This window comes from Panthera onca, chromosome D3, assembly GCF_046562875.1.
Source record: "Panthera onca isolate mPanOnc1 chromosome D3, mPanOnc1 haplotype 2, whole genome shotgun sequence".
Lineage (NCBI taxonomy): Eukaryota > Metazoa > Chordata > Mammalia > Carnivora > Felidae > Panthera > Panthera onca.
In genome coordinates this window covers 80,985,242-81,008,175 of record NC_138350.1, presented here as the reverse complement: position 1 = coordinate 81,008,175, position 22,934 = coordinate 80,985,242, and the positions used below count along the sequence as shown (strand labels likewise).

The following is a 22,934-nucleotide window of genomic DNA, read 5'->3' as shown; positions in this document are numbered from 1 at the left end:
TGTGCTAGAGTCCAGAAAGCAGATTCACAGTGAAAGCCAGGGCCACGGGGACTCCTTTTGTTTCCTTCCACTCAGAGTCACAGTTTAGTTCTGTCATTCAGTATCTGAAAACAATTATTTAGGATATTTCATTCTGTTTTCTAGTTATTGCTGTGGGATAAAGATTTCAGCATTGGTTATTCCTCATTCGGTTTTGAAGGTGATAAGAATCAAAAATGTTGAAAGATAGTTGCAGAAGAAATCTATTCCCAAAATGGAAAAAAAAAAAAAAAAAATGAAAAGTCAAAATTGGAGGTTGTGGGGATGAAGTGTGTGGGAGTAATTTTATTAAGGCTGGATATGACTTAATTTTCTAAATTTTCCTGTATATATCACATTTTCTTCTTAGGGAAACCTTCCTTAATGTGGCTGTCTATAAGATGAGAAGTTCTCACATGCCATGGAAGAGTAACAAAATAAATGGAATCAGCAAATATTGTGAACCATAAAGAGAATGCTCAAAGATGGGGGAGGGGGGGAGCAGTTAATAACATTAGCCCACAATTATTTTCAGCTTGTTAATACAGAAAAAGCAGGTAGTATTACAATAAATAAGGCCTATATAACAATTAAGAGTATAGAGAGAAAAAGAAATCAAAAGTATCTCTGATTTAGGAGATGCAAATCAAATGTAAGAACACTGTCATTTAACTGAAAATCAAAATTTCTGAATATAATTTTTATAGAGCTATAAGATTTGGTTCCCCCCCTCTCATATCGATGTGTTATAAGAAAGGCTAAATTAATTCTTTTCTATACAAAGTTAGAGGCAAGCAATATTTTTTTGGAGAATTCAGATAACTTCTAGAACGTCCTTCCATGTAATTCCCTGTAATTATTGTTTTATTTAATGCATGTAGTAGTGCCCCTTGTATTACAAATTCCTAAGCACATGAAAACTGAAAGATACTAGTAATTAAAATATTTAAATACACAGTATGAAAGCGGCACAAGATTTGAAACTCAGCAGATGGAGTTGGTTTGCAGAGAACCTTTTCTCCACCGCTTAGGTACGTAATTATCAATGGCTACAGTCTTTGCTGCAGCAGCAAGATGAAAAGCAAAAGCAAAGTTCTTAAAATGTGGCTCCTCGAGCTGAAGATTCTCAGCTCCTCCAACCCCTTTTATGTCACAGGAGTTCACTAATATTTCCAAAAATAAGAATTGTCATGTTGTTACATGGGGGGATAATCTCATGAAAAACGTTTGTGATTATCACCTCAAAAAGACATAATTTATAAACACTCACTTAAAAAGCACGCACATTGTATTTCGCTTACGTTCCAACAGTTTAATGTCTACTGTGGAACTTACGAAAGAAGATAAATGAACAAAAATCTGTTAAGAAATTAACAGAATCTGAAAAAAGGAAACTTCCAGTGAGGAGGACTGACAGAGGGAAACACAGACCGAGCTGGCAACTAGAGTTTTTAAATGTTGAAAGAAAAAAAAAAAGAAAAGGGCAGAGAAAATAAAGGCCTGCTAACAAATAGGGAGGGACATAAAAATCAATGAGCCACTGATAATGGGTTTTATATGGCTCTATTTTTTAAAGAGAAAAATGAAGGAAAGAAATTTGGGCAATTGGTAAATAATGACAGCCTGGTTAAAGTTAGTATTGATGAAATGTAGGTAAGAGGATGCCGGTCACGGGAACTGAATAAATAGCTCACCATACAGTTGGGGAGGAGTGTTTAATGAGGTACTATTAGGATGGATCATCATCCTTTTCCAATTCAGCATTATTCTTAATGACAAAGAGGGAGTGAATAATACATGACCGAAGATTGTATAGGGATTGAGTCTGTTGCTGCTGGAAATATTGCAAATAGGAAAGAACTATAAAGCCAATGGATTTAATAAAAGCGAGTATAAATATAAGCCAAAATTATCTCTGCCAAACACATAAGGCAGCCAGGAATATTAACAGAAGAAGCAAAGCAAATATAACCCCATTTGATAATGGTATATAATTTGTTAACTAGTCACATACACAGACCTCTCTTATCCTTAGAATCCATAGAGGACACCCCTCACAGACACTGGCAAATGGATCACCTGATGTCGAAATAAGGGTGTCTTTGCAGATGGGCCATGTACACTAGAGAAATGCAGGTCTGGCCCTCAGCTCTAGATAGTTATGGACCAAATACTTAGCTGTTATTAAATAAAGTATCAAATTAATTAATGAAGGGAACCCTACAGCTCTGTATCCTCTAGGATTCTTTCCATAGTACGAGGTGGAAGAGAAATTACCTAAGGAAAACTTTTACGTGACCATCCAGAAAAGAAGAAAATGAGGGGAAAATGATAGCAAGAAAGTGAATAGATGACAGAGTTTCAAGAAGGAAGTGGTAGCTTGTGCCAAATGATACAGAAAGGTCAAATAAGATAGGGAAGAAGCGTCGGTATTGAATTTGGCAATTAGGATGTCATCTGTGAGAATTGACGGATAGTTTTTGCCCAGTGGCTGGAGCACAATCTGGAGAGCTGTGATGGATGAGTGCTCAGTTGTTAAGAAAATAGAGCAGATATAAACTATTCTTTTAAGAAGGTGAGTCTTGATGAGAAACAAAGTGAAATAGGGTGGTAACAGGAGAAAGACATAAAGGATAAAGAATGATGTTTTAAAATCAAGGATGTTTGTTGTTGAAAGTAAGAGTTGGTAGATAGGGAGAAAGAGCTTTGTAAACTCCTATTAATTTTGCATGACTCAGATGAAATGCCACCTCCTTTGTAAAGCTTTCTACATCCCCCCGACTCCACCCTCAGCTAAAGTAGGGTCTTCTCTTTTTGCTGTGCCTTCTCTGTAGTGGCACCCCACCTTGTCCACACCTCAATCTTACCACTCTCTGTAGTGTATTCGAGTTCTTTTACCTACTCCTCTAGACTGAATCTCTTCAGAGCAGAGATTATGACTGCACCCTCAGCTTCTATCACAGTGGATGTCACATCATGTTTGATTAATAAGGTCACAATAAATGAATAAATTAAAAGAGTCAATCCTGTTTTCTAGGCCATATGGAACTCTTGGTTAAAACTTCATCTTAAAACAAGGATATGGATTCTGGCAAAGCAATAACAAGAAACAAGAGAAAGAATCAATAGGGCAGATCAGGAAAAATAAAACTGAGGATGTGAATCCAAGATTAAGAAGGAACCCACGGTGATGAGTAGACTAAAACAAACCACCGAAAACGTTATTGTGTGAAACACTGAGAATCAAGGATCTGGAGGATATACGCTACATCATAAAGAGCACTTTTGAAATTCTGAACCTTCATTTCCTTCTTCCATCAAAACTCCCTAAATATATAAGGGGATGGCTCATAGGCCAACAATTGATACAATGCCATTTCCAGTCTAAAGAGCTGAAAGAAATTTGCTTCTTTAAATATTGATATAACTTGAAAGAGGCGCGATGACTTATTGAGAACCTCTTTCCAGGGGTTTAAAAGGAGAGAGTTAACGTCCCATGGAGCACATAAATGGGAGAAGCTTTTGTTTGAAAAGACAAAATTGTTAACGCTGGGAACACAAACTGGATCTATAAAGTGGTTAAGATCAAGATGTTTAATAGTGGGCTTCACTTAAGATCTTGGGATCCTTTCCATCCTGTGTCAACTTAAATAGTTGGTGATGAAGGATTTAAGATCTTTGCTGGCATCAGAATGCTTGACAGACCGTAGAGTTGTCAACCTGACATGTTTATGACCCTGAAGTCATGTTCAGTATGACTTCAAGTTCTTTAAGCTTTTATCATCCTTATGGTGCAATAGACATGATTTGAAAATTAATGGTGCTAAAGTACAGATAAGCCATACCACCAATTGAGCTGATGATTAAAATCAACCACAGTTAAAGGATGTGTACGGTCCACTTACGAGTGTGTTCCCCTAACCCACTGCTGGAACTATTCACAAAAAACGTGAGGTCATAAATCTTGTTGGTCTCTGAGGCTAACATTAAAAATTATCTGACAGAAAATTATAGATATGTGGTATATATGAACAAAGACCTTGGAACTTTGACTTTTAACTCTAGTTTACTATTTGTAGCAAGCCAGGTGTCTTAGCGCAGGGCACTATAACAAATTACCATAGACTGGGTGGCTTATGAACAACAGAAATTTGTTCCTCATTCTTCTGGAGGCTGGAAGTCTGAGAATAGGGGTTTGTGAGGCCTTCCTCTGCACTGCAGGCTGCTGACTTCTCCTGTATCCTCTCATGGAGGAAGAGGAAAGAGAGCTCTCTGGGGTCTCCTTTATAAGGACACTGATCTCACTCATGAGGGCTCCCCCTTCAGGACTGACCACTTCCCAAAGGCCCCACCTGCTAATATCATCACACTGCAGATTAAGATTTACATAGGCATTTTGGGGGAACACGAACATTCAGTCTGTAAAACTAGGCATCCTCTATTTTAAGGAATGCTCCAATGAAAGTTTGTTTAGCTAGTAAGTAGTGAAAAATTTTAAAGAAGATTTTGCTAGTTAAAATGATTACATCTTTGCAGTTCTGACAATGAATAAGATTCCTTTCCCCATAATTTCACAAAAACAAAGTTAAACTTTGTTTCATTAGCAATTAACTTTCAAACATGACACTATGTTTGCCCACATTTTGTTAATTTCGTCCTGAAATTACTGAATCTACATGATGAAACAATTTAATAAGGTTCTGTGTGGTATGAGGGGCATGAGATTTTTGAGAATGTGATAGGATTTTTTGTAAGCCTTATTTTTAGCAGAATCTTCTTTCCATAAGTCCACATCACGTAGCACCTCCGGGAGGCAAATATTGCCAGATGATAGGAGACTAGATCACAGGGCCTATATTACCACCTGTGTCTTTACGATCTATTTAAAAAGATACTGAAATTTCCTGGGTAACTGAGAAATACTACAGGACAATAAGAAAGGAAGAGTTCATCGGCACAAAACCGGGCCCTTAACCTAACTTAAGATAGAAAATACCCATGTTTTAAATAACTGTACATAAAGAAAGAAAAATCCCTAATTCTGACGCATGCTGTCTCTTGCTCATACCCCATCCCTACTTCACTGCCAGGCTGTGCCATGAACAAAGACAAATGGAGAAAAAAAAAATTATGGGAAGAGAGAAGAGGGAAAATAATGATGGGGTCAACGGATGATCTAAAGTCACTGCCAGAAATATGAAATCCACTTCAAGTCTGAAAACACAAAACCAAGTGATATCAAATATAGACAAAGGGAAGGCACTGAAAAATGTGCATGTTTTGAAGGGCCTGTCTTCAAAACACTTGGTTCTAAGAGAGACAAAAGTGGGCTGGATGGAGGAAGCCCCCTTTTTCAGGTTGGATAGCACAGCGTTAGAGTTCTAAAAGACAAAATGGAACCACCAAGTCAGAGGACTCGGGATTCCTCTCCGTAGAGCCAAAATTTATAAACAAAAATAAGCTGGTTTTCTGGAGGTTGCTATACTGATTGTGGGAAAACTGGCAAAATTAACTCAGCCCTGTTGATTAGTGAATGGCATTGCATTATTACTGATTTCCTGGTTTCATTCATTGCACTGTGGTACCAGAAGATTCTCAGATTAAGAGAATATTATAAAAATTGCAACTCTCCAGTAAGCCGAAATTATTTCACACTAAAATTTTAAAATGAATGTTACGCAAAATTACTCATGCAGGTACTCATATTTTAGAAGTGTAGTCTGCGTGTGTGTCCGGACGGAAAAAGGTGAGAGTGACATCTCCAATGACCTACTAGGCGCTGTTCCATGATCCAGCACCAAAAGCCCCCATGTTAGAACTCAGAGAGGCATGGCTTTGGCAGGCAAGCTAATTTAATTTTTTTTTTTTTTTTTTTTTTTTTTTTTTTTCCCAGAGAAACACCTTTTCTCATTTGCTATTGCTTTCAGTAAGACTGCCACATCTGGTTCCCTTGTTGGCTTCTGCTTCCGTTCCTGTTCAGATACTCAAAAATACCAGTGCCTTTTTTCTGACTGGCCCTCCTAATTCTCAAACGTTCAGTTCTCTTCCGTTTGCCACTGTTATTCCCTTAGTCTGTTTTTCACCATTCCAGAGTGACTCTAAGATTCTCTCAGATAGGCTATGAATATAATTGTTAGGTGATCTGCTTCTGGAACTAACAAATCGGTAGCTACTCGACGAGCCAAATTAGACGCAAGGATTCTTTCTTGAGTCTCGCCAACATGAACACAATTTCTCTTGGAGTCGCTGGATTAATTAAAATGTAAAGCATCAGAATAGAAGTAGGAAATTCTTAACTTTGTGTCAGCCTCAGAGCTTCACACCTGCTACCTGTGAGGTAGGTAATGTCCCCATCCTCTTCCTAGGGACAGCGATGCTTGAGCACAGACCTATCAGCGATCTGTCCAAAGCACAGGGCCATTAAGTCATAGATTCTCAGGCAGCCTGGCTTCAGTGTCTATGAACTATTCTGCTTCTGTAGTCCAGTAGTTTCTACTGTTTCTGAACTCGAAATAAAAACAGGTGCTCCTTTACTCTAAAAATGCCATTTTCCTATTGAATTGCTAAAAATTCTATGACAACATAAAGGAAAACATGCTGAATGTTTGCAGATTTAGAGGAGAGCCTAAGGAAGGCCATCTTTTTCACAATACTATGGGTTTTGGTGTCTTGTTGAAAGATGTAAAATTGGGTCAAGGACAAGAAAGCAGGGGATGTGGTAGATGAGAGAGGGTATGTTCTCTGAGGCAGAAGCTGTATCCTCTGACCACTGAAGAATGGAAAGGAATAAGAAATAGTAAGATCAAGCCCTGGAACAAGCAAATTCCAGGGAGAGACAGCCCCACCCTGGAGAGCTTCTGAAGAGCCCCCGAGAGGAGGGCCAGGTTGGGGGGCCAGGGGACTTTACCCCTCTGAAGGAATGAGTTTCCAGCAAAGGACTGCAGACTCCCCCATGTTGGGCTCTCTGTCCATCTTCCAGTTGATTGTGGACACCAGAGGAAGAAGGGTGCACATCTTAAAGCCTGGCTTGCCACTCCCAGGCGCGGATTTCATCCTGAAGTAAAGAAGACACGGTCAGACTCCTGTTGGAGCAGCCCGTGCACACAAGCCTGGACCTTGCACTTTGCCCTCATCTCTCCTGTCAGTGTGTCACAAGATTCGAATTTGTTTATTTTCCTCGGATCCACTTTTTGCATAAATTCTTCACAGGGGGGTTACTAGGAGAAACTGTGACCGAAGAAGTTGTTATCTCTAATGGCTCTGAAAGCTGTTAACTTTAATGGATTAGAACTGGAGGCATTTTCAACTGGGTGATTTCAGGTAGCAGGGGAACCGAGCAAAAGACTTTTTTTAGGCTCTGGCTGGAATTCCAGAGTTCAAATCACATTAATGCCATTTGGTCAAATGTACTGAAAGAACAATCCAAGCACAAATCCTGCCATTCCCTGTGTTCCCAAAGTGACTGGTAGGTCGACTCATCCGTTTTACCCAGATTGGGGGAGTTCTGATTGAAAATCAGAGTGATTTTGTCCCATTGCATGAACATTGTATATATGATTTGATTCTCAGATGTTAACAGCAAGATGGATTTTTCTGTGTACGCAGTTTTTCACCCAAGTTCTGTGGTTTCTGAGGTGAACTCTCCACACACAGGCATCGTTCTACAGTTGTCGCCTTCCTCTGTGATTTTGTCCAGGAGTGCTCAGGTCACATAGCTCTGCCAACTGTGCTTGACTTTGATTCCCAGTAAAGGATTCTCATAGGATTGTGTCAGCTTTTTAAAGGAAAATGGATTTTCCCGGATGGAGGGTGTAACAAAGTTCTCTCCTGAAAAAGAACTGCCACTCATCCTGAAGTGGGAAAATGGATGACTTCTGGGGAACAGACAAGGGAATTCTCCAGGTCCTGGGATTGTTGGGATGCAGAGATTAGGAAGAGGGGCCATTTTTAGGTCCAGTCTTTGGCCAACACTACAAACCCATCGAATCAAGTCTGTTACGTTTTAATAACCCTGCAGTCTGCTTGGCCACCATTGCCCTGACTCCCTTCCTCTGAGAAGGCAAGGGCACTGGGGGGAAGGGATGGTTGTGCAAGCCTTGGAGTGGATAGCTGTGGGTAGGCATGAGGCTGAGCACTCTGAGGTCCGACATTCCCCGGATCTTTGCTGCCGCCAGCAGAGCCAATCCAGTACCCTGGTCTGAAGAAACAAACTGCTGTTTAAGCCACCTAGTCTGAGGTACTTTGCTAGGACAGCTCCACCAAGCCAGCCCGGCGGCGTTGAGTGCAATAATAAATCCTAGCGATGTGAAGCCGAAATGTTTTTACCCAAGTATTATCTCTGGCTCTGCTCTACAAGCACAAAAGTTGAATTGATTCCTTCTGTTATTGCTTCTTCAAGTGTGCTAAGAAGTCTCGTAGGGGCTGGAAAGAGCAAAGTGCAACATCCAAAGCAGTCCCCTAACTTACTCTCAGGGACTGTCTCACCCCAACGGCACTAACACAAATGGCTGTCCTTCCTTCAGAGACTTGAGGAGGAGCAGAGTTCAGCCAGGGCCACAAAACAGGCCTCTTAGTGGCTCCTCCGATAGCCTCTGTTGTTTTCCTTTTTTAAGTTGTTGCCTTGGGAATTGAGAGAGTATTTACTTTGAAATTTTAACTCTACATTTACTGCTTTTTTTTTAGAAGCTGTTGGGAGGACCAGAAAGTTTATTGCAAAAATGTCATATTAAGCTCCGTTAGTGTCCAGAAAAGAGTGATGTTAAAAAAAAAAAAAATCACCGTTTAGACAATACATCTTTATAAAGATTCTTGGTAATTTTGTGACACAGTAATAACACACAAAATTTAATCACTATTCAGGAAATATAAAAATTAAGTGATATTCAATGACTTCATCCCTGATGCCATAAAGGAAATATACTTACAATGAAAGGCACACTGGACAATAAGTTAGGAAACCATGACTTTTGTCTCAATTCTACTGTAGTTTTCCTTGAAACTTAGGAAAGTAGCTTGACCGTTTTTATTCTCAGGAGCCTCTTTTGTGTAAAGGATAAATTGTAAATAATCTCAAGGCTCCCATACGCTTTAAAAGGTTTATATTGCCGTGCTTATACTCGTAATTAGTGGCATTATTGAGTACCGGATAGTTTATCTATAGAAGGAGTCTTGCTGGCAGGTCTTTCCTAAAGAAATTCATCTCTGTGATCAGGAAGAAAACTCCACGGTGGGAAAAATTTTGTACCTGAAGAGCCTATACTTTGAGCGTACTTATTAGCAGGACGATGACAATCGGTGCGTGTGTCTACCTAGTCCTTATCGTTCATTCACGGATTCCTTCACATACTGCGTTCATTTATTCATCCAAAAAACATTTATTGAATACCTACTCTCTACTAACTTGAACAGTCGGTGACCTGGCTGGAGACTAAAGGACCTGAAGGTATTATCCCTTGCCATGAACACTAACAGGATAGTCAAGGGTAAAGGAATAGAGGAAGCATCAGCTGAGTAGCCGACTTAAGAGTAACTGGTAGAGTTTCACGTTTTAGTATAAAACAGAATGTATCGGTGCTGCAGTATGACTTACGTGCATTACGCCTGAAAGTTGGCTTGTTCAGAACTAGTCCTGAGCACTGGGGTTAGACTGCGTAGCTAGTGGAGATTCACGATCCTAGGTGTGTGGGAAGAAGGGATGCAGAGACTGTCACTTGCACGAGAAAGATGTCTTTGGGGACATGGCAGTTGCCAGCGCCTGACCTCGCAATAACCTAACGTCTTGTGTAGGAGGTTTGAGTGGCAGATAGGTAATTTAAGAAAGAAAGTAACCATACTAGTCCTGGGATGAAGAGTTCTACGTATCTGTAGGAGCAAGGGGAAGGACTGATTCTTCCTGGCTAATTAGATCTTCGAGTAAAGAGTAGCATGTTCCTGGAGCTTGACCCGAGTGAGTAGATTTTGACAAGCACAGAGAAAAGGAAGTGGCTGTCCCTGTGAAGAGAAGTATGTGCTATGACAGGGGAAGTCATGGTAGCCCAGAATGAGGTTGTCAGAGAGTCAACAGATTTATCTACTGGAGGGGCAGGAGGAATATTAGATTCATCTAGAAGCCCAGGCTTGAAGAAGGCATTGAAGAAATGATTAGATAATATATTGTTACATAGGCCAATCGGAAAGGTCTTCTGTGATGAGAATATTTAATAGTCTAAAACACTGGAAAAAAGAATCAAATAGGTCAAGAACGGAGAGTAAGCCATACGATTTCATTTCAAGAAGCATAGCCCTGAGATAAATCTGTGAATTTTCATTTGTTGGAGAATGACACTAACTGAACCAGATTATACAAGGTAATACTTCCACCATGGTTTCCATGATATTTACGGAGAATATTATTGGTGAATTACAAGTTTTACTTCAACCTTTATGCATAATGATATTTCTAATTTCCATGCCTCTGTGCCTTCTATCCACAAGGTACAGACTCTGTATCCAGACTCTGACTTCTACCCAGACTCTGTACCGAATCAACCAGTGCTTCGGGACCATGCCCTTGCCTACCTCCTGTATTGCCTTAGCTTTGCCTCCATCACCACTTCACACACATCTCGTATTCCATTAATTTAAAATTAGCTATTATTCCCCAGACATACTTCTCTCATTCATATCCCCATGCTCCCTCGACCTCGACTTCCCAAATTCCAAGTCTTATGTCAAGCTGAGCATCACCCACCTCAAATACTTTTTTAATTCATATGCCTTGAATACCTAATAAATAAATACATTTCTTTAAAATTTTTAATACAAGTATTACCATTAATTTCATGATTTAAGTTTATCATCTATTGTATTTTCAAACACTAGGGCTTAAAGCTACTTAGCTAATTGATATATAATAGTTGTCTAATGGGATTAGAGTTTAACTGTATCAGCCAAAATGCATTACTGATGCAGTAGATTACATTACATTATTCATACGATTACTATAAAAGAGTACCTCCCTCCCTACCAAGGAGTCAAAGTGTGCTGAACTTCTCCTTATGACAATTGATTTTATAGAATTAGTCACAGTCATTTGGCGTGTGCTTATGAATTACCTTCTTTAAGAGATGAGAAGGCAATTCTATTTGTCTTTTGAAAGCTAACCAAAAATCCACTGTGGGAGTCAGCTCAGCGAGTTGTGGCACCTGTTCTGTTCTTCACAGAGACAAGGCACCTGTTGCCAAAGTGCTAATAATGCGTGCAAATTGGTGCACAGCACCACTTGTAAACACTGCCTCCAAAGTAGACTTTTCTTTTTTATAGGAGATAAGTAATCAGCATATCAGCACCCCAACTCTGAATGTCTGGAATAGCTTTAAGTCAACATAGGAAATATGCGGGGAATATTTGCAGCGATAATCCAAAAGTACACACGATTCAATATGCAAATGTAAGTTATTTTCCTTTTTTAGTAATACACTTATTAGATTTCCTTTTGGACTTGTATTTGAAAGCAATAAAAGACAATAATAAATTCCATCTAAATCTCTAATCAACCTACAACTTTCCTCCTCTATAAAGTTTTCTGCAAACAGGGAGAGAGAGAATTTTTATTAATGAAGAATGTAGAATGAAGTTACGAGCAAAAGAAAAGCAAATTTTTGTTTCTTATCATTTCCTGTTTTTTCTTTAAGGCATGTTATTCACAAAGAACCCACTACTTACCTCAAGCACTTGATTCCTGAATTCCAGGGAAGAACCAGAAGATATTGACATACTCCCCAGTATTAGATCACAATAGACAATATTAAAATAAACAAATAAAAAAATCTATTGTATCCATCAGAAGGATCTTGCTCTGATCCAGATTCTTCCACTGAGTAGCTGTGTGCCCTCAAACAAATTATTTCTCTCTCAGATCCCTTATCTAGACATTAAACTATGATATTTCTATATTTTCTTTTGATTTCAAAACCCTACCTATTCTCAAACTCATGGACATTCTTAAGACTCATAAAATTTTCCCTTTTTCTTCTCAATTTCTTGAATGTAAAATCATCTGCGAAAAATATACCTGAGAGATTCTATTCCAAGAATCCTCTCTCTAATCTTATATTCCCATCCTCCCAAATCTCCCATGATTTCATATGCACCATTTCAACACTTTGGTTGCAAGAAATTTAAAGATTCTTGATCCCTTTGTTCCTCTTCTGTCAACTCCTGCTGGCCTCTCTTCCCTCCCAGTCCCACCTAGAACATGGAGTAGAACATCAGTTCTACCTCTTTGCCCTGCAGCCTCGCAATTAGTTCATTTTACTGCACTTTCCTAGTAAAAATCTAAGTTAGGAGCAATGTCAGTGCCTGCCATATCATCTTCAGTTGTGCATGACTAAGGATTATTGGTGGATATTACACAGCCATGCAGGTGGTTTCTCCAAGAGGTTTGTGTCTTCGTTCTGATGACTTGTTTAGACTATCATTCTCTTCCATTCCCTTCTAGCAATGTTCCGAGCTTCCACAAATGTCTCACTTAATACTCAAACCCTTTGCCTACAATTATCAGCAGAAAACGCACCTCCTTTATTAAATTAAAAGAGAGAGAGAGAGACTACCAATGTCAATTTACATCAACTATGCAGTCCCTGTCATAGAAGCCAGTCTACATCCACATCTAAGACCTGGTCTCTCTTGGCCCCTTTAATTCAGCTTTTTATCTCACCTCTGAATATTGCATCCAGAGCATTTCACTTGCTATCAATTGCTCTCTCCGTTGCATCTTCAACATTCTTCTGTCTACTTCTTCCCCTTAGCTTCTAAATATACCTAAGCCCCCCCTTAGCATCTCCCAGCCAGCTACTTCTCCATCTGTGACTCACTCTCATCTGCAGTTAATGAAAGCTTTGTGGCCATGCCCTCTACAGCTTTAGGGCACATTCAGTGCTCCAGGGCCCAGCATGCTGTCTGCTTCTACGTCCAACAAGCTGAAACTGCTTTGGTAGTCATTGGTGGTCTCCTGATTTTGAATACAATGAAATTGTCATTTGTGACTTCACTGAACTGCTCTTCTGCTTTTGGGAATTCTGCCGACTTTCATTTTTTCATTCTTGACACTGTCTAATCTCTTGGTTTGCCTTATACAATACGATGCACTATACTCTTTGGGGGAGTGGTCTCTCTGACACTTTATTCTCTTGATTCTACAAGTGTTCAAGTTTTTGTTCTCTGTGTTATTCTTTGTTCCTTGTATTTTGATTTCATATATTATCCTGGGTCATCTCATTTATTTTTAAGTCTTAAACTACTGCAGACATATTGAGAGCTCCCAAATTTATTTTTTCATCCCAGACTTTCTAAGAAACTTTATATTGAAACCCAGTCCAGGATATATTCTTCTAAGTGTCTCACGTAGACATCAACATTCATCAGATGAAATGTTAATTTCTCGTCTTTCTCAACTGACTTCTCTAATATCTCTTTATCATGTAGTCTTTTGTATTTTCTCACTTTTTAAATATAATTAAAATTATTTTTTCCCTAATTTTGTCTATTAAATATTTTCTATGTGTTTGCTCCTTCCCATTCCAAATAAGAAGTTTAACGGAGGATACTGTTGTCTCTCATTTGGCTAATTGTGTACATTTCTAATTGCTTTCCCAGTCTCTGCTTTTGTCCCCCTCAAACCTATCCTGTACATAGTTGCCACAGAAAATTAAAACCTAAGTATTCATAAATATTTATCCTTGCTATCATCATAATCTGTCTATATTTCTGTCTTATAGCTGGAAAGGGAATTCTTCAAAGTAAGGATTTGGGGTTTATTCACATGTGAATTCTTAGCAGAACATCAGACATGTAACAGAAAGAAAAAACAGGAGGAAGATGTTGACTAAGAAAGCAATGCTATTTTTCTTAAAAGAATATTTAATTTATCCTTCTTTGGATGGGAAAAATACTATAATTCCAGTAAAATCATTTATCATATTCATTCAATAAATGTCTACTGAGTACCTATTATATAGCAGACTCTGGTTATACAACAGTAAAGAACATAATCTGTGATTTTGAAGTTTATAAACTTTTTTAAAAATATGTTTTTAATGTTTATTTATTTTTGAGAGAGAGAGAGAGAGAGAGAGAGAGAGAGAGACAGAGTGTGAGCAGGGAAGGGCAGAGGGAGAGAGAGAGACACAGAATCTGAAGCAGGCTCCAGGCTCCCAGCTGTCAGCACAGAGCCCCACACAGGGTCCCGAACTCACAAACCGCAGGATCATGACCTGAGCTGAAGTCACACACCCAACCAACTGAGCCACCCCAGCACCCCAAGTGATTTTGAAGTTTAAGTACTTGATGGAGAACTTAACTTGTTTTATAAACAAAAACAAGCGCCATGGAGAAAATACAAGCAATTGGATGAGAAGTAATGTCATAGAAGGTGGTTTGCTATTGTAAATATTGTAGACGAGGTATCTTTCTTTGACATTGGATCAAAAAATCTTAAGAAGAGGAAACAGGCCAACTTAGACAAATATTTGAGAGCATGTTATAAGGAAGGGAATAAGAAGTACTATGATCCTGAGAATGGAGTTTTCCAGTGATTCTGAGGAAAAATAAGGAGGCCATTGTGGTTGGAGCCGACTTAGGGACAGGAGACATGTGGTCAAAGCAAATGGCCTCATAATCAATGTTACAGAGTTTTAGTGCCATAGAGGGACTTCAGCCTGCAGTTGGCAGTGAGGAGAAAGAGAACACTTACCCAGATTCAGGCCCAGTGGGGTGAAGGCTCAGGGAGACAAAACAGCTGCCCCCTGAATACCTGTAGAGGAAGCCACGTCCTTCAGGGAGATTTAAGTTTAATTGAGGGTGAGTGGAAGGTAATTTGTAGAGAAGAGAGCAGGGAGTTTTATTTATGATGGATCATAAACTCCAGAGGGCTCACTGGAGAGGTTTTAGGAGTTAGGGAAGATGGAAGAAGGAGACATATTAAAGATATGCAAAGATATATAGTAATTAAAATGTGTGCAGTGAGGGGAAATCCGGAAGTCTGGGACTCCCTTCGGTGATTGACACAAACAGGTAATGGGCTTAATGAGATTAGTTCTAGCTGGTCTCAGAGGAAGCAGTGGTAGGGAGGCTGTGTGACAGGGGATGGGTTTGGGGATAGAGTTATGGAGGCTCAAATGGGAAGGTTTTATTCTGAATGTGTAGTCTTATCCCTCCAGACCCCTGTTGATTTGTTGTTGATATTTTGGGCAGAAAAGAATATATTTTGTGTAAGTATAAAGAGGAATAAAATATCTTTGTGTTCAGAATAAAAATTCTATAAATTTTTGTGTAACATAAATTTTTATTTCAAAATACCTACTGATTCTGGGGTGACTGGGTGGCTCAGTCGGGTAGGCTACTGACTTTGGCTCACGTCATGATCTTGCAGTTCACGGGTTCGAACCCTGTGTCAGGCTCTGTGCTGACAGCTCAGAGCCTGGAACCTGCTTCAGATTCTGTGTCTCCCTCTCTCTCTGCCCCTCCCCCACTTCTGTCTCTAAAAAATAAACATTTAAAAAATTTTTAAATACCTACTGATTTATTTATAAGTCTGAAAAACACTGTAACTAAATTCACATTGTACTTGTTATAAACCTGGAATTATTTCAATGGCATTTCAGCTCTCTAAAATATCTATTCCCCCTTGCCTGCTAGAATGTCCACTCTTAAATTCATTCTCTCGATTTAAGTCAATTCTCAGAAAAGAGACGACCTCTATCATCTGCACATGTGGAAGCAATTTATCCAGGCCCTCCAAGAAGGTGTCTAGAAGATTAGATGTGCAAGAGATTATTGGGAGAAATACCTGTGAGAGAAAATGAGGAGGGGCGCAGAGGAAGATGGGAAGCCATCGGCCTGGTGCACCTCTCACCCCTGTGATGGGGAAGGCTAGAAAGAAAGGTCTTAGGTTACAGTGCAGTTTGAAGACAGTTTCCTGAGACTGATGGGGGTCCTCAAGCTGAAGTCTCCAGCCAGAGGAGCACTGTGTCTCAGAGGAAAGAACCTGCCTTAGTGTCCTTGCTGCACTGAGTCATTGTCTGAGCAGCCAACTGGAGTGTCACCTTGGTGCAGGTGCAGCAGAGGATCCAGAGCATCCTAGCGAGGCCTTTAGTCAATAGTGGTTACTGCAGTAGGAAATCTGAGAGGCACATTTTCTCATCTGCTACAGTAAATTAGCAGGCATCTTCAAATAAGTTTAGTTAAATGCCATGTATGAAGGGCGTGAGATAATGCTGCAAAGGCAAGTATTGACATAGAAGAGGGTATACAGAAAGCAGAAAGAATCCTTTGGGCAAAGAATGGCATCATGAGTTGAATTCGTGTTCCCTCTGTATTCATTTGTTGATGGCTTAACCTGCATCAAGCTTCGATTATATTTGGAGATAGGGCCTTTAAAGAGGTGACTGTTAAAATGAGGCCCCTCGGGTGGGCAGTAATCCAGTCTGACTGGTGTCCTTGTAAGGAGAGGAAATGTGGACACACACAGAGACACCAGGGATGTGTGTGCACAGAGGAAAGACCATGTGAGGACGCAGTGGGAAGGCAGCCATCTGCGAGTCAAGCAGAGATGCCTTAGGAGAACTCAGACCTGCCAACACCTTGGTCTCAGAGTTTTAAACTCTAAAATTAGGAGAAAATAAATTTCTTTTGTTTAAGCCACTCCGTCTGTGAAATTTGCCACAACAGCCTCAGCAAATTAATACAGATGTTTCAACGGTTAGAGCTCCCAACAGGAATGCCCAACCCATAGCATAATATGCCATTGTCACGGGAGCTGCTGGAATGTCCCTTCATTCTTTCATTTATCAGAGAAAGTTTCTGAGGAAGTACTTTAGGAGCACAATTAAAGTTGAGGCTCTACCCATTCAGAGGTCTAAGGTCACAGTTACTCTAAACAGAGAGAAACACAGGAACAGAGGCTCTGAGTAGGGAAGCAAGACTGGATGAGCGCCTGTCAGGGATGGTGCAGGGGTCATTCCTATAGTATGTAAGGTATTCCCAGAGCCTCTGTGTTGTAGCTGCAGAAGTCACCGTTAACAGTGAGGTCCATTAGTGCCACCGAAAGCATCGTTTACTGAGACGCTTTCACGGTGAGTACAGGCAGGAATTGGAAAACATGGCAGCTCATCGCGTGTGCTTAGGTGATCTTAGAGGCCTTTCTTCATTGCAGTCTGTAGAGTCTGGTTAAAAGGCAATTTAGTGAAATTAGAACAGATTGGCAAAGTGTCTAATCCTCTGATTTAAAAATAAACAGTGTGGAAAACTGTAACTTGTGATATACCTGTCATCGATGAAGAACACTGTATCCCATTCTAAAAAAGGATCTGATTTTTTCCAACTTCGTTCGAGAAGTTATGCCCTTAATCTTCCAAACTTATTAAAACTGGTTTAGATGCAAGATAATATGCTTAAAGGAGTTCTTACACCTAATTTAGTGAACGCAAAGAACAGAATTTAGTTTTTCTTTTTTTATGATGCATACTGTACACAAATCTAATTAGAGACAAACTTTGTTCTTCATACAACAAGCTGAGAATTATCAAAATTTGTTAAGTAGAAATGGATGTAGGTCAGAAATAGCCATGATTAGAACTACAGATTTAGAAACTAACAAATTGAAGATATGTATATAAAATGAATAATGTAATTTCCAATTTTGAAAAGAATAAACACAAGCTTACATTTGGATTAATATTTTCACAGGCAGTTTACCTAGAAAATATGTGTAACAGAAAAGAAACCTGATTGTCTGTGTCAGTTATATTGGTCAATTCTGCTTTTAAGCCATACCCATGTAGCAGTAAAATCAATTTTCTTTGACATACACATTATGTCTCAATAAGTAATGGACTAATCAGATGTTTTATATGGTTTCACTTTGAAGAGAAAGAGGCACATAATCTTCCTGAAAGTCGGAAATGGCAGACATTCAGGGGTTCAGTGATTCTGAAGGTGGAAAGAAAACAGGATGCTTAACACGTTGAAAAGAATTACACTAAAATGTTTACCAATGATGCTCCGCCTTTACACGTGACTTTGACAGTCCATGTCTTAATCTATTGGCCTCAGTGGAATCCAAGGAAAAATGTTCTTTAGAAGCAGTAAAAAATATACCATGGTTTATCTTAACTTCTAGATTAGATTGTTTATGCTTACTTTCCTTGAGCTGTCTACAGTAGAGATTTAATTTTCTAAGCACAATTCCAGGCTTGAGTATTTATGCAACTTATGCAGGTGGCATCAATGAGACTGTTAGGATCAAGTCTGTAGTTTAACTACTTGGGCTTGAATTTCAACACCGGCCTTTATTATCTGTGTAACCATGAACCACTTAACCACAGTGCATGTCAGTTATTTTATCTGTAAAATTTGAGTAATAATAACGACTTATTAAAGGGCTCTTAGGAGGATTGAAGGCATTATTTCACGTAAAGCAGTTCTAGCAGGCACAGGCACTGATAAGTGTCTGATACATATTAGCTTTCCTATTGCCTGAGCTCCAGAAAACATCCAAAGCAAAGGGTGCAGTGGCTGGTACTCTTGGTATATGGCAGAGCCCAGTCCAGGGACACATTCTCTAGTTTCTGAAGCTAGCTCAGAAGGTGATTCTGACCAGAGAATGTCACAAAACTGGCCAAGGCTCAGAGCTTCCTGAGATCTGCAGAGAGATGGACGGGTGAATTCCACTGAGCCTCCTGTATCTCCTGACGTAAATCCTGACCAAAGGGTCTTTTTGCTATACCTGCTCTTTAACACGTTTCGATCTCACACTATCAAGCTATGAAGATATTAACATTCCATTTCTATGAACAGTTTTTACTAAGTGCATCCCATCCCTCCATGGCTTCACAACCTCCAAGCTTCTCAGCAAGGCCTACGACACCTCTAGCCTGGTCTGCCTTGCATCCACCTTTCCCAGAATCATTACCTATCATGGCATCCTGCTCCCGTAACTCTCTGGTTACAAGAATCTGGTGACAAGAATCACATGAGCAAGCTTGAAGTGGACTTTTTGCCAAGCAAGATTAGAATGACTCCAGCCTTGACTCACATTTGATTTATTTATTATTATTATTGTTTTAACGTTTATTTTTGAGAGAGAGAGAGACTGAGCACAAGCGGGGGAGGGGCAAAGAGAGACGGAGACACAGAATCTGAAGCAGGCTGCAGGCTCCGAGCTGTCAGCACAGAGCCTGACACGGAGCTCGAACCCACAAACCATGAGATGGAGACCTGAGCCGAAGTTGGACGCTTAACTGACTGAGCCACCCAGGCGCCCCCTTGACTCACATTTAAACTGCAACCCTTGTGAAAGACCTTGAGACAAAACCAATGGATTAAGCTACTCCCAAATTCCTAATTTGTTGTTTGGGGCAAAGTGGCATTTTGTTATGTGGCACTTTGGCCAGTTTTGTTACATACAAACAGATAACTAGTACACTAACAAAAAAGAGGGAAGAAGCCACAAGTGAAAAGCTTGAAAGTTGTCACTCCATCCTAACAGCGAGTAAAACATGAACAGATTGAAAAACCGGCAACTCTTCTTAGTACGTAAGACAGGGGCGAACACAGGGCCAGCTGTTGCCCCAGAATCAGATAGGCTGAAGCTTGAGTTAGAAAGTTGGAAGAAGAGCTGAGGTTAGAGAGGAAGTGTGGCGTCCACTACTCTGATGCCTTCAGGGCTAGCAGACAAGCAGGGAGAACAGGAGAAGCAGCTGGAGACCCTAGCATACTCTTTGGCAAAGCTAGGAGGGTGCAAGCTAAGGGGAGTAAGGTCCAAGTGCTTATGACAAAGCCTAATTGTGATGCCAAGGGTTGGAATTCCTGAGAAAGTGCGGAAGAGTGCAGAGAAGGATATTGTGATGGACAGTGAAACAGACCAAACTCCCCTGGCCATCAAGAAGTTAATGCCCAAGCTCAGGCATGAGCCCGCATCCTTCAGGAGATACAGCAGATTGGGTGCCTAGGAAAAGTGGCCATTGTAGTGCCCAGGTGGGTGTTGCCCAGGACACCAGATTACCCTTGAAATACGGTACTTGGTTAATGCAGGAACAGCATGTATTCTTGTGTTCTAAACAACATGCAAAGCATCTGCCAAAGGTGTCTGGGGCCATCCACTGGTGTTTCTATTTGGTGATAGATTGGCAAGTTGATTATATTGCCCCCCTCCCTTCAAATGAGGGTTCTAAGTATGCCTTGGTTTATGTGGACATTGTGTCTGGTCTAACCCAAGCTTTCCCCTGTCACTGTGCAAACCAGTCTGTCACCATCAGGGGATTAGAGAAACTGAGTACCATGAACAGATACCTTTGTCGAAAATATAGTGATGGGGGGGGGGGGGGTCCACATTTCAAAGGTCATGATGTGCAAGACTGGGAAAAGAACCTGATACTGAATGGACATTCCATCCCCCCTATAAACCACAACCAGCAGGGCTGGTAGAAAGGAAAAATGAAGTATTAAAGCAGCAGGTTAAATTACTAACAGGTAAAACCACCTTGGCCAAGTGGACTAAAGTACTGCCCGGCCTTTGATACATTTGAATGATCAGCTGGTAGATCCTGTTGCCCCTCATGCCAGACTGGGAGCCCTGCAGAGACACCCAACACCTTAAAGGTACAAAAGTCACAGAAGATAGAAGTTGGCCGGACTCTGACCACGGATCAATGTGCTGTGCTGCTGAGAACACCAGGCATAATCGCGCCTGGGAAAGGTGTCATCTACTGGAATTTGCGGTGGGATGTTCCCATCGGGATGGGTGAGTTACTTCATACTCCTGGGGGAGGGGGAGCTACTCAGTCTCCCCTGGGGTCCCATTGTCCTGCTGCAGGCTGGACGTGTGGAAGCACATGGTACCTGGGATGGAACGCACACCAGTGCATGATGGGAGAATGCAGGTGTCCTGATCTGGCACATCCCGCCCCCACCATAGCTCCTCATGCCTGGTAGTGCTGCCTCCCCAGCCAACATGTATAGATGCACAACCAGGGGAAGTTTCTAAAGCTGCAGCCACATTAACATCTAAGGATCAGGCCACAGCTATAATTATTTTTTTTTAATGTTTATTTTTGAGAAAGAGAGGCAGAGACAGAGGGAGACAGAGAATCCCAAGCAGTCTCCGCACTGTCAGTGCAGAGCCCAGCGTGGGGATCGAACTCATGTGAACTGTGAGATCATGACCTGAGCCAAAATCAGAAGTTGGATACTTAACTGAACCATCCAGGCACCCCGGCCACAGCTATAACTCTTATAGAAGGACAGTGACCAAGTGGGCTTGACCAACAGTTGGGTATGTTGGCAGCTGCCCCTCTCTAGCTTATCAGGTTGCCATGGGGGGTATCACCGGAGAGGGGACTGGAAAGCCTAGAACAGTACATTGAGGAAAACAAGCTAGGACTAGTACTCTTCATTCATCTGATATCACCAGTACTGATCCAGAAAACTGGCTTGTGGCTCACACTGTGGATAACACCCGACAAGGGTATTCTTTTTCTGTCAAACTACATGGGCAGCCCATCAAACTGATGACCAGGAAGGTGCTTAAAATACCACCATCAGAGCACTCAGATTGGAATAAGTTCATGTAGCTCACACCAGGTAAAGGACATTTGAGCATCAGGGTACCCCTATGCTGGAAACAGAAATATCACTCTAAGCAGAACCAACCCAGTTGTGCCAGGAATACGGGATGGATATGAATGGAACCATCCAGTCATTCTGTCACATTAAAGGAGAGCCAGTGGTTTGGCACTGACCCATTACTCCCCTTCAGGTATTCCCTGGGTAGCCCTGAATGGGACCCAGTGGTTGTGTGGCCCAGTCCATGGCCATGGCTTCCACTTGGGTGGTTGGGGCACTTGCACCCTTGTTCTCCCTGGGCACAGAGGAGAATCCTCCCACTGTAACAAAAATTTGTAACCTCACTCTCCTCAAGAAAGAGGGCACATTCTGTTTCTTCTGGTATGATCATTTAGCTACAGTTTTTGTCCCCGCCATTAGCCTGAGGGCATGTGATAGCACGCGTAGAAGCCCTTACTACGTTCAGTAACAAGCCCTAAATGATAGCTGCCAATGGCTGTCTTTAGTGAACACTGAAAGGTCTCTAATTGGAAAAGCTGTGCTCCAAAATAGAACCGCCTTAGACATTATTATTGCCTCGCAAGGAGGTACCTGTGTCATTATAGAAACAGACTGTTGTGTGTTCATACCTGATGAGTCTGCTAATGTATCCTCTTTACTAAATCGCAGGAGGATGCAAATGAACTCTGAATAATCCTCAGCCTGGAGGACTCAGTAAATCAGTGGGCTCTTGGTGGGAAAAAAGTTACTTATTTTGGGAATCATTATCTTAATCTGTGCTTTTTTTTTTTTTTTTTTTTTTTTTTTTTTTTTTTTTTTTTTTTACGAACCTGAATTATTTCCATGGTATCTGCTTTCAAATGTAGCCAGATAGCTGCCAAATGAGCCACCTCCATGCTAGTGAAGCCCCTTGCTGACCATGCCAGGCCCATTGCAGAAGAGGGAGGCATGAAAAATTTTAACATCCAGTCGGTCTTGAGGGTTGGAGTGTCTGGGGAGGTCATCAAGAAGACATGGTCACGGGTTGACCGGCAAGTTGGCCCCGGGCCATGGGAGGCTCCTCCACCCTCTCCATCTTTGAAACATGCACCCTGCCTCCTGTTCCCAGAGCCGGCTACCTCCAAAGATGCTGCCTTGAGTAAGCAAGTGTTGTTGAGGCCGTCTGAGCTGTATACATGATGGAACCCTGTTAAGGTCTCTCTATAAATGTTTGAGATCATGGCGAGTAGGTGCAGAGATCTAGTGGTCTTGTGGCCACCTAGACAAGCCTCATAAGTAAGTTCCCTTGTGCATTAAACCTTCTGCCCACGGATCTG

At 41.0% G+C, this 22,934-nt stretch overlaps 2 long non-coding RNA genes across 2 annotated transcripts in view; both read left to right on the top strand.

Annotated features, from left to right (window-relative positions):
- Nucleotides 1-22,934, top strand: part of LOC144613939 (uncharacterized) — a 228,720-nt gene that overhangs the window by 17,324 nt on the left and 188,462 nt on the right. The gene's annotated exons all lie outside the window — the stretch shown is intronic.
- On the top strand, nucleotides 19,886-22,928 carry LOC144613938 (uncharacterized). Its single transcript, XR_013551436.2, has 2 exons — nucleotides 19,886-20,031; nucleotides 22,485-22,928. It is a non-coding gene; the product is annotated as an uncharacterized LOC144613938 (long non-coding RNA).